This window comes from Oncorhynchus mykiss, chromosome 25 (genome assembly GCF_057628025.1).
Source record: "Oncorhynchus mykiss isolate SJ-2025 chromosome 25, ASM5762802v1, whole genome shotgun sequence".
NCBI classification, from domain to species: Eukaryota; Metazoa; Chordata; class Actinopteri; order Salmoniformes; family Salmonidae; genus Oncorhynchus; species Oncorhynchus mykiss.
The window spans coordinates 4,081,827-4,095,000 of record NC_143046.1 but is presented as its reverse complement, the minus strand read 5'-3'; the positions used below and the strand labels follow the sequence as shown (position 1 = coordinate 4,095,000).

The window sequence follows — 13,174 nt, the reverse complement described above, 5'->3', positions numbered from 1 at the left end:
CTTTTCCATTTTTGTTCAGTATTTGGTCAGGACTGTTTCTATTATTTATAATAGGGCTACTGTACAAGGAGGGGTGTCCAAATATGTGGTGGTTACCTCCCGCATCAGTGTAGTCAGGCTCAGAACCTGTTCTTGCATTGAAATCTCCACAAAGAAGCACTTTACCCTGCGCCTGAAATGTAATGATTTCTGTCTGGAGATTGTCAAAAAACTGATCATCATAATATGATGAATCTGAAGGAGGAGCATAAGCTGCACATATGTATACATCATTGTCTCTCTCTCTCTCTCTCTCTCTCTCTCTCCCTCTCTATCTCTCTCTCCCTCTTTCTCTCTCTCTCTCCCTCTCTTTCTCCCTCTCTTTCTCTCCCTCCCTCTCTTTCTCTCTCTCTCTCTAAACATATGTTTACAGTGAAATAGATAACACACAAAAGGGAAATAAACACATTTAAAATGGTATATTATCGGCTATGTAACAGTGTTGTAACAATATGCATGTACACTACCGTTCAAAAGTTTGGGTCACTTAGAAACATCCTTGTTTTTGAAAGAAAAGCACATTGTTTGTCCATTAAAATAACATCAAATTGATCAGAAATACATTGTTAATGTTGTAAATGACTATTTTAGCTGGAAACGGCAGATTTTGTATGGAATAAATATAATAAAATGTGCTTTTCTTTCAAAAACAAGGATGTTTCTAAGTGACCCTAAACTTCTGAAAAGTAGTCACAAACCTGTTCTACTAACGCACTGAAGGACCAGAACATCTGTAATATAATAACATATCATCTGTAATATAATAACAGTAGTCTAGCTGTAATATAATAACATATCATCTGTAATATAATAACATATCATCTGTAATATAATAACATATCATCTGTAATATAATAACAGTAGTCTAGCTGTAATATAATAACATATCATCTGTAATATAATAACATATCATCTGTAATATAATAACAGTAGTCTAGCTGTAATATAATAACATATCATCTGTAATATAATAACAGTAGTCTAGCTGTAATATAATAACATATCATCTGTAATATAATAACATATCATCTGTAATATAATAACATATCATCTGTAATATAATAACATATCATCTGTAATATAATAACATATCATCTGTAATATAATAACATATCATCTGTAATATAATAACAGTAGTCTAGCTGTAATATAATAACATATCATCTGTAATATAATAACATATAATCTGTAATATAATAACATATCATCTGTAATATAATAATATATCATCTGTAATATAATAACATATCATCTGTGATATAATAACATATCATCTGTAATATAATAACATATCATCTGTAATATAATAACATATCATCTGTAATATAATAACATATCATCTGTAATATAATAACAGTAGTCTAGCTGTAATATAATAACATATCATCTGTAATATAATAACATATAATCTGTAATATAATAACATATCATCTGTAATATAATAACATATCATCTGTAATATAATAACATATCATCTGTAATATAATAACATATAATCTGTAATATAATAACATATCATCTGTAATATAATAACATATCATCTGTAATATAATAACATATCATCTGTAATATAATAACATATCATCTGTAATATAATAACATATCATCTGTAATATAATAACATATCATCTGTAATATAATAACAGTAGTCTAGCTGTAATATAATAACATATCATCTGTAATATAATAACATATCATCTGTAATATAATAACATATCATCTGTAATATAATAACATATCATCTGTAATATAATAACATATCATCTGTAATATAATAACATATCATCTGTAATATAATAACAGTAGTCTAGCTGTAATATAATAACATATCATCTGTAATATAATAACAGTAGTCTAGCTGTAATATAATAACATATCATCTGTAATATAATAACATATCATCTGTAATATAATAACATATCATCTGTAATATAATAACATATCATCTGTAATATAATAACATATCATCTGTAATATAATACCATATCATCTGTAATATAATAACAGTAGTCTAGCTGTAATATAATAACATATCATCTGTAATATAATAACATATCATCTGTAATATAATAACATGTCATCTGTAATATAATAACAGTAGTCTAGCTGTAATATAATAACAGTAGTCTAGCTGTAATATAATAACATATCATCTGTAATATAATAACATATCATCTGTAATATAATAACATATCATCTGTAATATAATAATATATAATCTGTAATATAATAACATATCATCTGTAATATAATAACATATCATCTGTAATATAATAACAGTAGTCTAGCTGTAATATAATAACATATCATCTGTAATATAATAACAGTAGTCTAGCTGTAATATAATAACATATCATCTGTAATATAATAACATATCATCTGTAATATAATAACATATCATCTGTAATATAATAACATATCATCTGTAATATAATAACATATCATCTGTAATATAATAACATATCATCTGTAATATAATAATATATAATCTGTAATATAATAACATATCATCTGTAATATAATAACATATCATCTGTAATATAATAACATATCATCTGTAATATAATAACAGTAGTCTAGCTGTAATATAATAACATATCATCTGTAATATAATAATATATCATCTGTAATATAATAACATATCATCTGTAATATAATAACATATCATCTGTAATATAATAACATATCATCTGTAATATAATAACAGTAGTCTAGCTGTAATATAATAACATATCATCTGTAATATAATAATATATCATCTGTAATATAATAACATATCATCTGTAATATAATAACATATCATCTGTAATATAATAACATATCATCTGTAATATAATAACATATCATCTGTAATATAATAACATATCATCTGTAATATAATAACATATCATCTGTAATATAATAACATATCATCTGTAATATAATAATATATCATCTGTAATATAATAACATATCATCTGTAATATAATAACATATCATCTGTAATATAATAACATATCATCTGTAATATAATAACATATCATCTGTAATATAATAACATATAATCTGTAATATAATAACATATCATCTGTAATATAATAATATATCATCTGTAATATAATAACATATCATCTGTAATATAATAACATATCATCTGTAATATAATAACATATCATCTGTAATATAATAACATATCATCTGTAATATAATAACATATCATCTGTAATATAATAACATATAATCTGTAATATAATAACATATCATCTGTAATATAATAACATATCATCTGTAATATAATAACATATCATCTGTAATATAATAACAGTAGTCTAGCTGTAATATAATAACATATCATCTGTAATATAATAACATATCATCTGTAATATAATAACATATCATCTGTAATATAATAACATATCATCTGTAATATAATAACAGTAGTCTAGCTGTAATATAATAACATATCATCTGTAATATAATAACAGTAGTCTAGCTGTAATATAATAACATATCATCTGTAATATAATAACATATCATCTGTAATATAATAACATATCATCTGTAATATAATAACAGTAGTCTAGCTGTAATATAATAACATATCATCTGTAATATAATAACATATCATCTGTAATATAATAACATATAATCTGTAATATAATAACTTATCATCTGTAATATAATAATATATCATCTGTAATATAATAACATATCATCTGTAATATAATAACATATCATCTGTAATATAATAATATATCATCTGTAATATAATAACATATCATCTGTAATATAATAACATATCATCTGTAATATAATAACAGTAGTCTAGCTGTAATATAATAACATATCATCTGTAATATAATAACATATCATCTGTAATATAATAACATATCATCTGTAATATAATAACATATCATCTGTAATATAATAATATATCATCTGTAATATAATAACATATCATCTGTAATATAATAACATATCATCTGTAATATAATAACATATCATCTGTAATATAATAACATATCATCTGTAATATAATAACATATCATCTGTAATATAATAACATATCATCTGTAATATAATAACATATCATCTGTAATATAATAACATATCATCTGTAATATAATAACAGTAGTCTAGCTGTAATATAATAACATATCATCTGTAATATAATAACATATCATCTGTAATATAATAACATATCATCTGTAATATAATAACAGTAGTCTAGCTGTAATATAATAACATATAATCTGTAATATAATAACATATAATCTGTAATATAATAACATATCATCTGTAATATAATAACATATCATCTGTAATATAATAACATATCATCTGTAATATAATAACATATCATCTGTAATATAATAACATATCATCTGTAATATAATAACATATCATCTGTAATATAATAACATATCATCTGTAATATAATAACATGTCATCTGTAATATAATAACATATCATCTGTAATATAATAACATATCATCTGTAATATAATAACATATAATCTGTAATATAATAAAATATCATCTGTAATATAATAACAGTAGTCTAGCTGTAATATAATAACATATAATCTGTAATATAATAACATATAATCTGTAATATAATAACATATCATCTGTAATATAATAACATATCATCTGTAATATAATAACATATCATCTGTAATATAATAACATATCATCTGTAATATAATAACATATCATCTGTAATATAATAACATATCATCTGTAATATAATAATATATCATCTGTAATATAATAACATATCATCTGTAATATAATAACATATCATCTGTAATATAATAACATATCATCTGTAATATAATAACATATCATCTGTAATATAATAACATATCATCTGTAATATAATAACAGTAGTCTAGCTGTAATATAATAACATATCATCTGTAATATAATAACAGTAGTCTAGCTGTAATATAATAACATATCATCTGTAATATAATAACAGTAGTCTAGCTGTAATATAATAATATATCATCTGTAATATAATAACATATCATCTGTAATATAATAACATATCATCTGTAATATAATAACATATCATCTGTAATATAATAACAGTAGTCTAGCTGTAATATAATAACATATCATCTGTAATATAATAACAGTAGTCTAGCTGTAATATAATAACATATCATCTGTAATATAATAACAGTAGTCTAGCTGTAATATAATAACATATCATCTGTAATATAATAATATATCATCTGTAATATAATAACATATCATCTGTGATATAATAACATATCATCTGTAATATAATAACATATCATCTGTAATATAATAACATATCATCTGTAATATAATAACATATCATCTGTAATATAATAACAGTAGTCTAGCTGTAATATAATAACATATCATCTGTAATATAATAACATATCATCTGTAATATAATAACATATCATCTGTAATATAATAACAGTAGTCTAGCTGTAATATAATAATATATCATCTGTAATATAATAACATATCATCTGTAATATAATAACATATCATCTGTAATATAATAACATATCATCTGTAATATAATAACATATCATCTGTAATATAATAACATATCATCTGTAATATAATAACATATCATCTGTAATATAATAACATATCATCTGTAATATAATAACATATCATCTGTAATATAATAACATATCATCTGTAATATAATAACAGTAGTCTAGCTGTAATATAATAACATATCATCTGTAATATAATAACAGTAGTCTAGCTGTAATATAATAACATATCATCTGTAATATAATAACAGTAGTCTAGCTGTAATATAATAACATATCATCTGTAATATAATAATATATCATCTGTAATATAATAACATATCATCTGTGATATAATAACATATCATCTGTAATATAATAACATATCATCTGTAATATAATAACATATCATCTGTAATATAATAACATATCATCTGTAATATAATAACAGTAGTCTAGCTGTAATATAATAATATATCATCTGTAATATAATAACATATCATCTGTAATATAATAACATATCATCTGTAATATAATAACATATCATCTGTAATATAATAACATATCATCTGTAATATAATAACATATCATCTGTAATATAATAACAGTAGTCTAGCTGTAATATAATAACATATCATCTGTAATATAATAACATATCATCTGTAATATAATAACAGTAGTCTAGCTGTAATATAATAACATATCATCTGTAATATAATAACATATCATCTGTAATATAATAACATATCATCTGTAATATAATAACATATCATCTGTAATATAATAACATATCATCTGTAATATAATAACAGTAGTCTAGCTGTAATATAATAACATATCATCTGTAATATAATAATATATCATCTGTAATATAATAACATATCATCTGTAATATAATAACATATCATCTGTAATATAATAACATATCTGTAATATAATAACATATCATCTGTAATATAATAACATATCATCTGTAATATAATAACATATCATCTGTAATATAATAACATATCATCTGTAATATAATAACATATCATCTGTAATATAATAACATATCATCTGTAATATAATAACATATCATCTGTAATATAATAACATATCATCTGTAATATAATAACAGTAGTCTAGCTGTAATATAATAACATATCATCTGTAATATAATAACATATCATCTGTAATATAATAACATATCATCTGTAATATAATAACAGTAGTCTAGCTGTAATATAATAACATATCATCTGTAATATAATAATATATCATCTGTAATATAATAACATATCATCTGTAATATAATAACATATCATCTGTAATATAATAACATATCATCTGTAATATAATAATATATCATCTGTAATATAATAACATATCATCTGTAATATAATAACATATCATCTGTAATATAATAACATATCATCTGTAATATAATAACAGTAGTCTAGCTGTAATATAATAACATATCATCTGTAATATAATAATATATCATCTGTAATATAATAACATATCATCTGTAATATAATAACATATCATCTGTAATATAATAACATATCATCTGTAATATAATAATATATCATCTGTAATATAATAACATATCATCTGTAATATAATAACATATCATCTGTAATATAATAACATATCATCTGTAATATAATAACATATCATCTGTAATATAATAACATATCATCTGTAATATAATAATATATCATCTGTAATATAATAACATATCATCTGTAATATAATAACATATCATCTGTAATATAATAACATATCATCTGTAATATAATAACAGTAGTCTAGCTGTAATATAATAACATATCATCTGTAATATAATAACATATCATCTGTAATATAATAACATATCATCTGTAATATAATAACATATCATCTGTAATATAATAACAGTAGTCTAGCTGTAATATAATAACATATCATCTGTAATATAATAACATATCATCTGTAATATAATAACATATAATCTGTAATATAATAACATATCATCTGTAATATAATAACATATCATCTGTAATATAATAACAGTAGTCTAGCTGTAATATAATAACATATCATCTGTAATATAATAACATATCATCTGTAATATAATAACATATCATCTGTAATATAATAACAGTAGTCTAGCTGTAATATAATAATATATCATCTGTAATATAATAACATATCATCTGTAATATAATAACATATCATCTGTAATATAATAACATATCATCTGTAATATAATAACATATCATCTGTAATATAATAACAGTAGTCTAGCTGTAATATAATAACATATCATCTGTAATATAATAACATATCATCTGTAATATAATAACATATAATCTGTAATATAATAACATATCATCTGTAATATAATAACATATCATCTGTAATATAATAACAGTAGTCTAGCTGTAATATAATAACATATCATCTGTAATATAATAACATATCATCTGTAATATAATAACATATCATCTGTAATATAATAACATATCATCTGTAATATAATAACAGTAGTCTAGCTGTAATATAATAACATATCATCTGTAATATAATAACATATCATCTGTAATATAATAACAGTAGTCTAGCTGTAATATAATAACATATCATCTGTAATATAATAACATATCATCTGTAATATAATAACATATCATCTGTAATATAATAACATATCATCTGTAATATAATAACATATCATCTGTAATATAATAACATATCATCTGTAATATAATAACATATCATCTGTAATATAATAACATATCATCTGTAATATAATAACATATCATCTGTAATATAATAACATATCATCTGTAATATAATAACAGTAGTCTAGCTGTAATATAATAACATATCATCTGTAATATAATAACATATCATCTGTAATATAATAACATATCATCTGTAATATAATAACATATCATCTGTAATATAATAACAGTAGTCTAGCTGTAATATAATAACATATCATCTGTAATATAATAACATATCATCTGTAATATAATAACATATCATCTGTAATATAATAACATATCATCTGTAATATAATAACATATCATCTGTAATATAATAACATATCATCTGTAATATAATAACATATCATCTGTAATATAATAACATATCATCTGTAATATAATAACATATCATCTGTAATATAATAATATATCATCTGTAATATAATAACATATCATCTGTAATATAATAACATATCATCTGTAATATAATAACATATCATCTGTAATATAATAACATATCATCTGTAATATAATAACAGTAGTCTAGCTGTAATATAATAACATATCATCTGTAATATAATAACATATCATCTGTAATATAATAAAATATCATCTGTAATATAATAATATATCATCTGTAATATAATAACAGTAGTCTAGCTGTAATATAATAACATATCATCTGTAATATAATAACATATCATCTGTAATATAATAACATATCATCTGTAATATAATAACAGTAGTCTAGCTGTAATATAATAACATATCATCTGTAATATAATAACATATCATCTGTAATATAATAACATATCATCTGTAATATAATAACAGTAGTCTAGCTGTAATATAATAACATATTATCTGTAATATAATAACAGTAGTCTAGCTGTAATATAATAACATATCATCTGTAATATAATAACATATCATCTGTAATATAATAACATATCATCTGTAATATAATAACATATAATCTGTAATATAATAACATATCATCTGTAATATAATAACATATCATCTGTAATATAATAACATATCATCTGTAATATAATAACAGTAGTCTAGCTGTAATATAATAACATATCATCTGTAATATAATAACATATCATCTGTAATATAATAACATATCATCTGTAATATAATAATATATCATCTGTAATATAATAACATATCATCTGTAATATAATAACATATCATCTGTAATATAATAACATATCATCTGTAATATAATAACATATCATCTGTAATATAATAACATATCATCTGTAATATAATAACATATCATCTGTAATATAATAACATATCATCTGTAATATAATAACATATCATCTGTAATATAATAACATATCATCTGTAATATAATAACATATCATCTGTAATATAATAACAGTAGTCTAGCTGTAATATAATAACATATCATCTGTAATATAATAACATATCATCTGTAATATAATAACATATCATCTGTAATATAATAAAATATCATCTGTAATATAATAACATATCATCTGTAATATAATAACATATCATCTGTAATATAATAACATATAATCTGTAATATAATAACATATCATCTGTAATATAATAACATATCATCTGTAATATAATAACATATCATCTGTAATATAATAACATATAATCTGTAATATAATAACAGTAGTCTAGCTGTAATATAATAACATATCATCTGTAATATAATAACATATCATCTGTAATATAATAACATATCATCTGTAATATAATAACAGTAGTCTAGCTGTAATATAATAACATATCATCTGTAATATAATAACATATCATCTGTAATATAATAACATATCATCTGTAATATAATAACAGTAGTCTAGCTGTAATATAATAACATATCATCTGTAATATAATAACAGTAGTCTAGCTGTAATATAATAACATATCATCTGTAATATAATAACAGTAGTCTAGCTGTAATATAATAACATATCATCTGTAATATAATAACATATCATCTGTAATATAATAACATATCATCTGTAATATAATAACATATCATCTGTAATATAATAACATATCATCTGTAATATAATAACATATCATCTGTAATATAATAACATATAATCTGTAATATAATAACATATCATCTGTAATATAATAACATATCATCTGTAATATAATAACATATCATCTGTAATATAATAACATATCATCTGTAATATAATAACATATCATCTGTAATATAATAACATATCATCTGTAATATAATAACAGTAGTCTAGCTGTAATATAATAACATATCATCTGTAATATAATAACATATCATCTGTAATATAATAACATATCATCTGTAATATAATAACAGTAGTCTAGCTGTAATATAATAACATATCATCTGTAATATAATAACATATCATCTGTAATATAATAACATATCATCTGTAATATAATAACATATCATCTGTAATATAATAACATATAATCTGTAATATAATAACATATCATCTGTAATATAATAACATATCATCTGTAATATAATAACAGTAGTCTAGCTGTAATATGGGTGTTTAGAAAGCTGTCCATTTCGTTTTGTTAAGACTTTGAAATCAACATTGACAGCGACCATGTTTTACACTCAGTTTCAACCTGTTGTTGAACTTCTTTCTTCAAAATTGATTCATTAAAGTGAGGTGAGTTTTTAAAAGCTCAATACTGTTTTGATTATATGATTTTTTTCGGGCTTGGGCTCATATACTACTGTAGAAAAAACATTTTGTCCAGGATATTGTTTAGGAGGGATTGGATTTGTTGTTGGACAAGTTTCAACGTTCCTTCCATCTATAGTATTTCTTAACAGTATGAAATTGTTCTGGCATTTAGGTTGCCACAGACTAGTTGATGGAAATGATTGATCTCCTGGATGGTGAAGCTTCATTTAAAGGTGATTCTGGGGGAGGAATATAGGAAGCACACAGGAGGACGTTGAGATCATTTCTAGCCAAATGTAAAATGTTCCTGTTTTGTTTAATTTAATAGAGAGTGTTAAGTCTGCTCTTAACAAAATTAGCACACCTTCTGTGTCTCTTCCGTGTTTTCATGGGACAACCAGCTCTCTGTAACCTAGAGGGAAACCAGTGGGTCAACCTCCTCCATGTTTCTTATAAGATGGCAATGTCTGTATTTCTAATTTCTTTGGTTCCTGCTTTTTATGCCAAAAGCAGATGACCTCAGGCCTTCCATAAAGTGTCAAATGTTGTTAGTCGTGTGGTTTGGCCTCGGTGTGAGCAGAGCTTAATGAGCATCTGGTAGAGTGTCTCGCTGGTCTGGCCGGGGTGTCCGTTGGTCTGTTGCTCCTGTTTGAGGTGTTGCGGTTGAGGGCGATGGTCTTTAGGGTCCTGGGGAAGATGGACACTGCTGCCTTGTATAGGTGGACCTGGTCGTAATGGCTGTTCAAGTCCAGGGTGGAGTGGTGGGCCAGGTAAACATTTGGTTTTGAGGCAGAGCCACTGGAAATACTTGCGTTTACCCGCTGTATGTTAGCAGGGTGGAAGTCTTTTCGAGCTCGCAGGGTGGAGATAGACACTTGTGCATTAGGAAAAGTAGAAGAAGCTTTTTCAATCTGGACAGTGGGAAGCCGTGGAGCAGGGGGCCTCGAAGGTCTCTGGACATGGGGAAGCCGTGGAGCAGGGGGCCTCGAAGGCCTCTGGACAGCGGGAAGCCGTGGAGCAGGTGGCCTCGAAGGCCTCTGGACAGGGGGAAGTAGGGGGCCTCAGAGGCCTCTGGACAGTGGGAAGCCGTGGAGCAGGGGGCCCCGGAGGCCTCTGGACAGGGGGAAGCCATGGAGCAGGGGGCCTCAGAGGCCTCTGGACAGGGGGAAGCCGTGGAGCAGGGGGCTCCGGAGGCCTCTGGACAGGGGGAAGCTGTGGAGCAGGGGGCCCCGGAGGCCTCTGGACAGGGGGAAGCCGTGGAGCAGGGGGCCTCGAAGGCCTCTGGACAGGGGGAACCGGTGAACAGGGGGCCCCGGAGGCCTCTGGACAGGGGGAAGCCGTGGGTGGGGGAGGCTGTGACACTCTCCTGCTATTGTTGGCCTTCACACCTCTGACTTCACACCTTAGTTGCTGAGGAATCTGTTCTGTCCTAACAAGTTTGGTAGTCTGAATTTAGCATCCAGTCTTTAAAAAGTCAAATAGGTCATCGTAATGTCTTTTCCTTCTTAGCTTTAAAAAGTAGCTTCAGGCTAAACATTACTCACTCAGTTCCAGGTTGAATGGTATCTGCAGGTTTCTGTTGTGCATATTTTGCTGGTCGTTGGCTTGCCAGAGAATTTGCTGGACAGTCCTTGGGAATAAGACTCTTTGGTAGTAGGAATCCTTCCAGGTAATTTTGTAAAAAATTATGTTGTAGGTTATCGAGTTTTGACTTGGAGTGAAAGTTATGTTGTGTAGGGTAGTATCCTGTATATGTTCTTCTGAAAAAAGTTTACCCATCTCTTCTCTCTCTCTCCCTCTCCAAATCTCTCCCTCCATCTCTCTCTCTCTCCTTCCATCTTTAGCTCTCTCTCTCTCTTTCTCTCCCTCTCTCTCTCTTCCTATACTGTTTACTACCTCTCCCTCTCTCCCTCTCTCCCTCTCTCTCTCTCTCTCCTCTCTCTCCTCTCTCCTCCCTCTCGCTCTCTCTCTCTCGCTCTCTCTCTCTCTCTCTCTCTCTCCTCTCTCCTCTCTCCTCCCTCTCTCCTCCCTCTCTCTCTCTCTCTCCTCTCTCCCACCCTCTTACTTCCTATACTGTTTACTACTTGTCCTCTCTCCCTCCCTATCCCTCTTCCACATTGATAAATTGAAGGAATGCCTCCTCCTGAGCCTCCACTCCCTAAGGCATCAATCATCCTATGGAAAGCCAATCGTCCCCCCCCCCCCCACAAGATCAA

The 13,174-nt window shown here is 25.7% G+C and overlaps 1 pseudogene across 1 annotated transcript in view; it reads right to left on the bottom strand.

Annotated features, from left to right (window-relative positions):
* The window catches only part of LOC118945988 (netrin receptor UNC5A-like), a 55,314-nt pseudogene extending 42,769 nt beyond the window's left edge, over positions 1 to 12,545 (bottom strand). Inside the window, exons 1-2 of the transcript XR_016492110.1 lie at positions 12,499 to 12,545; positions 11,832 to 12,280 (exon numbers count right to left, since the gene is read on the bottom strand). The product of XR_016492110.1 is annotated as a netrin receptor UNC5A-like (transcript). The remainder of the gene's footprint in view (positions 1 to 11,831; positions 12,281 to 12,498) is intronic.
* Positions 12,546 to 13,174: the final 629 nt, after the last annotated feature.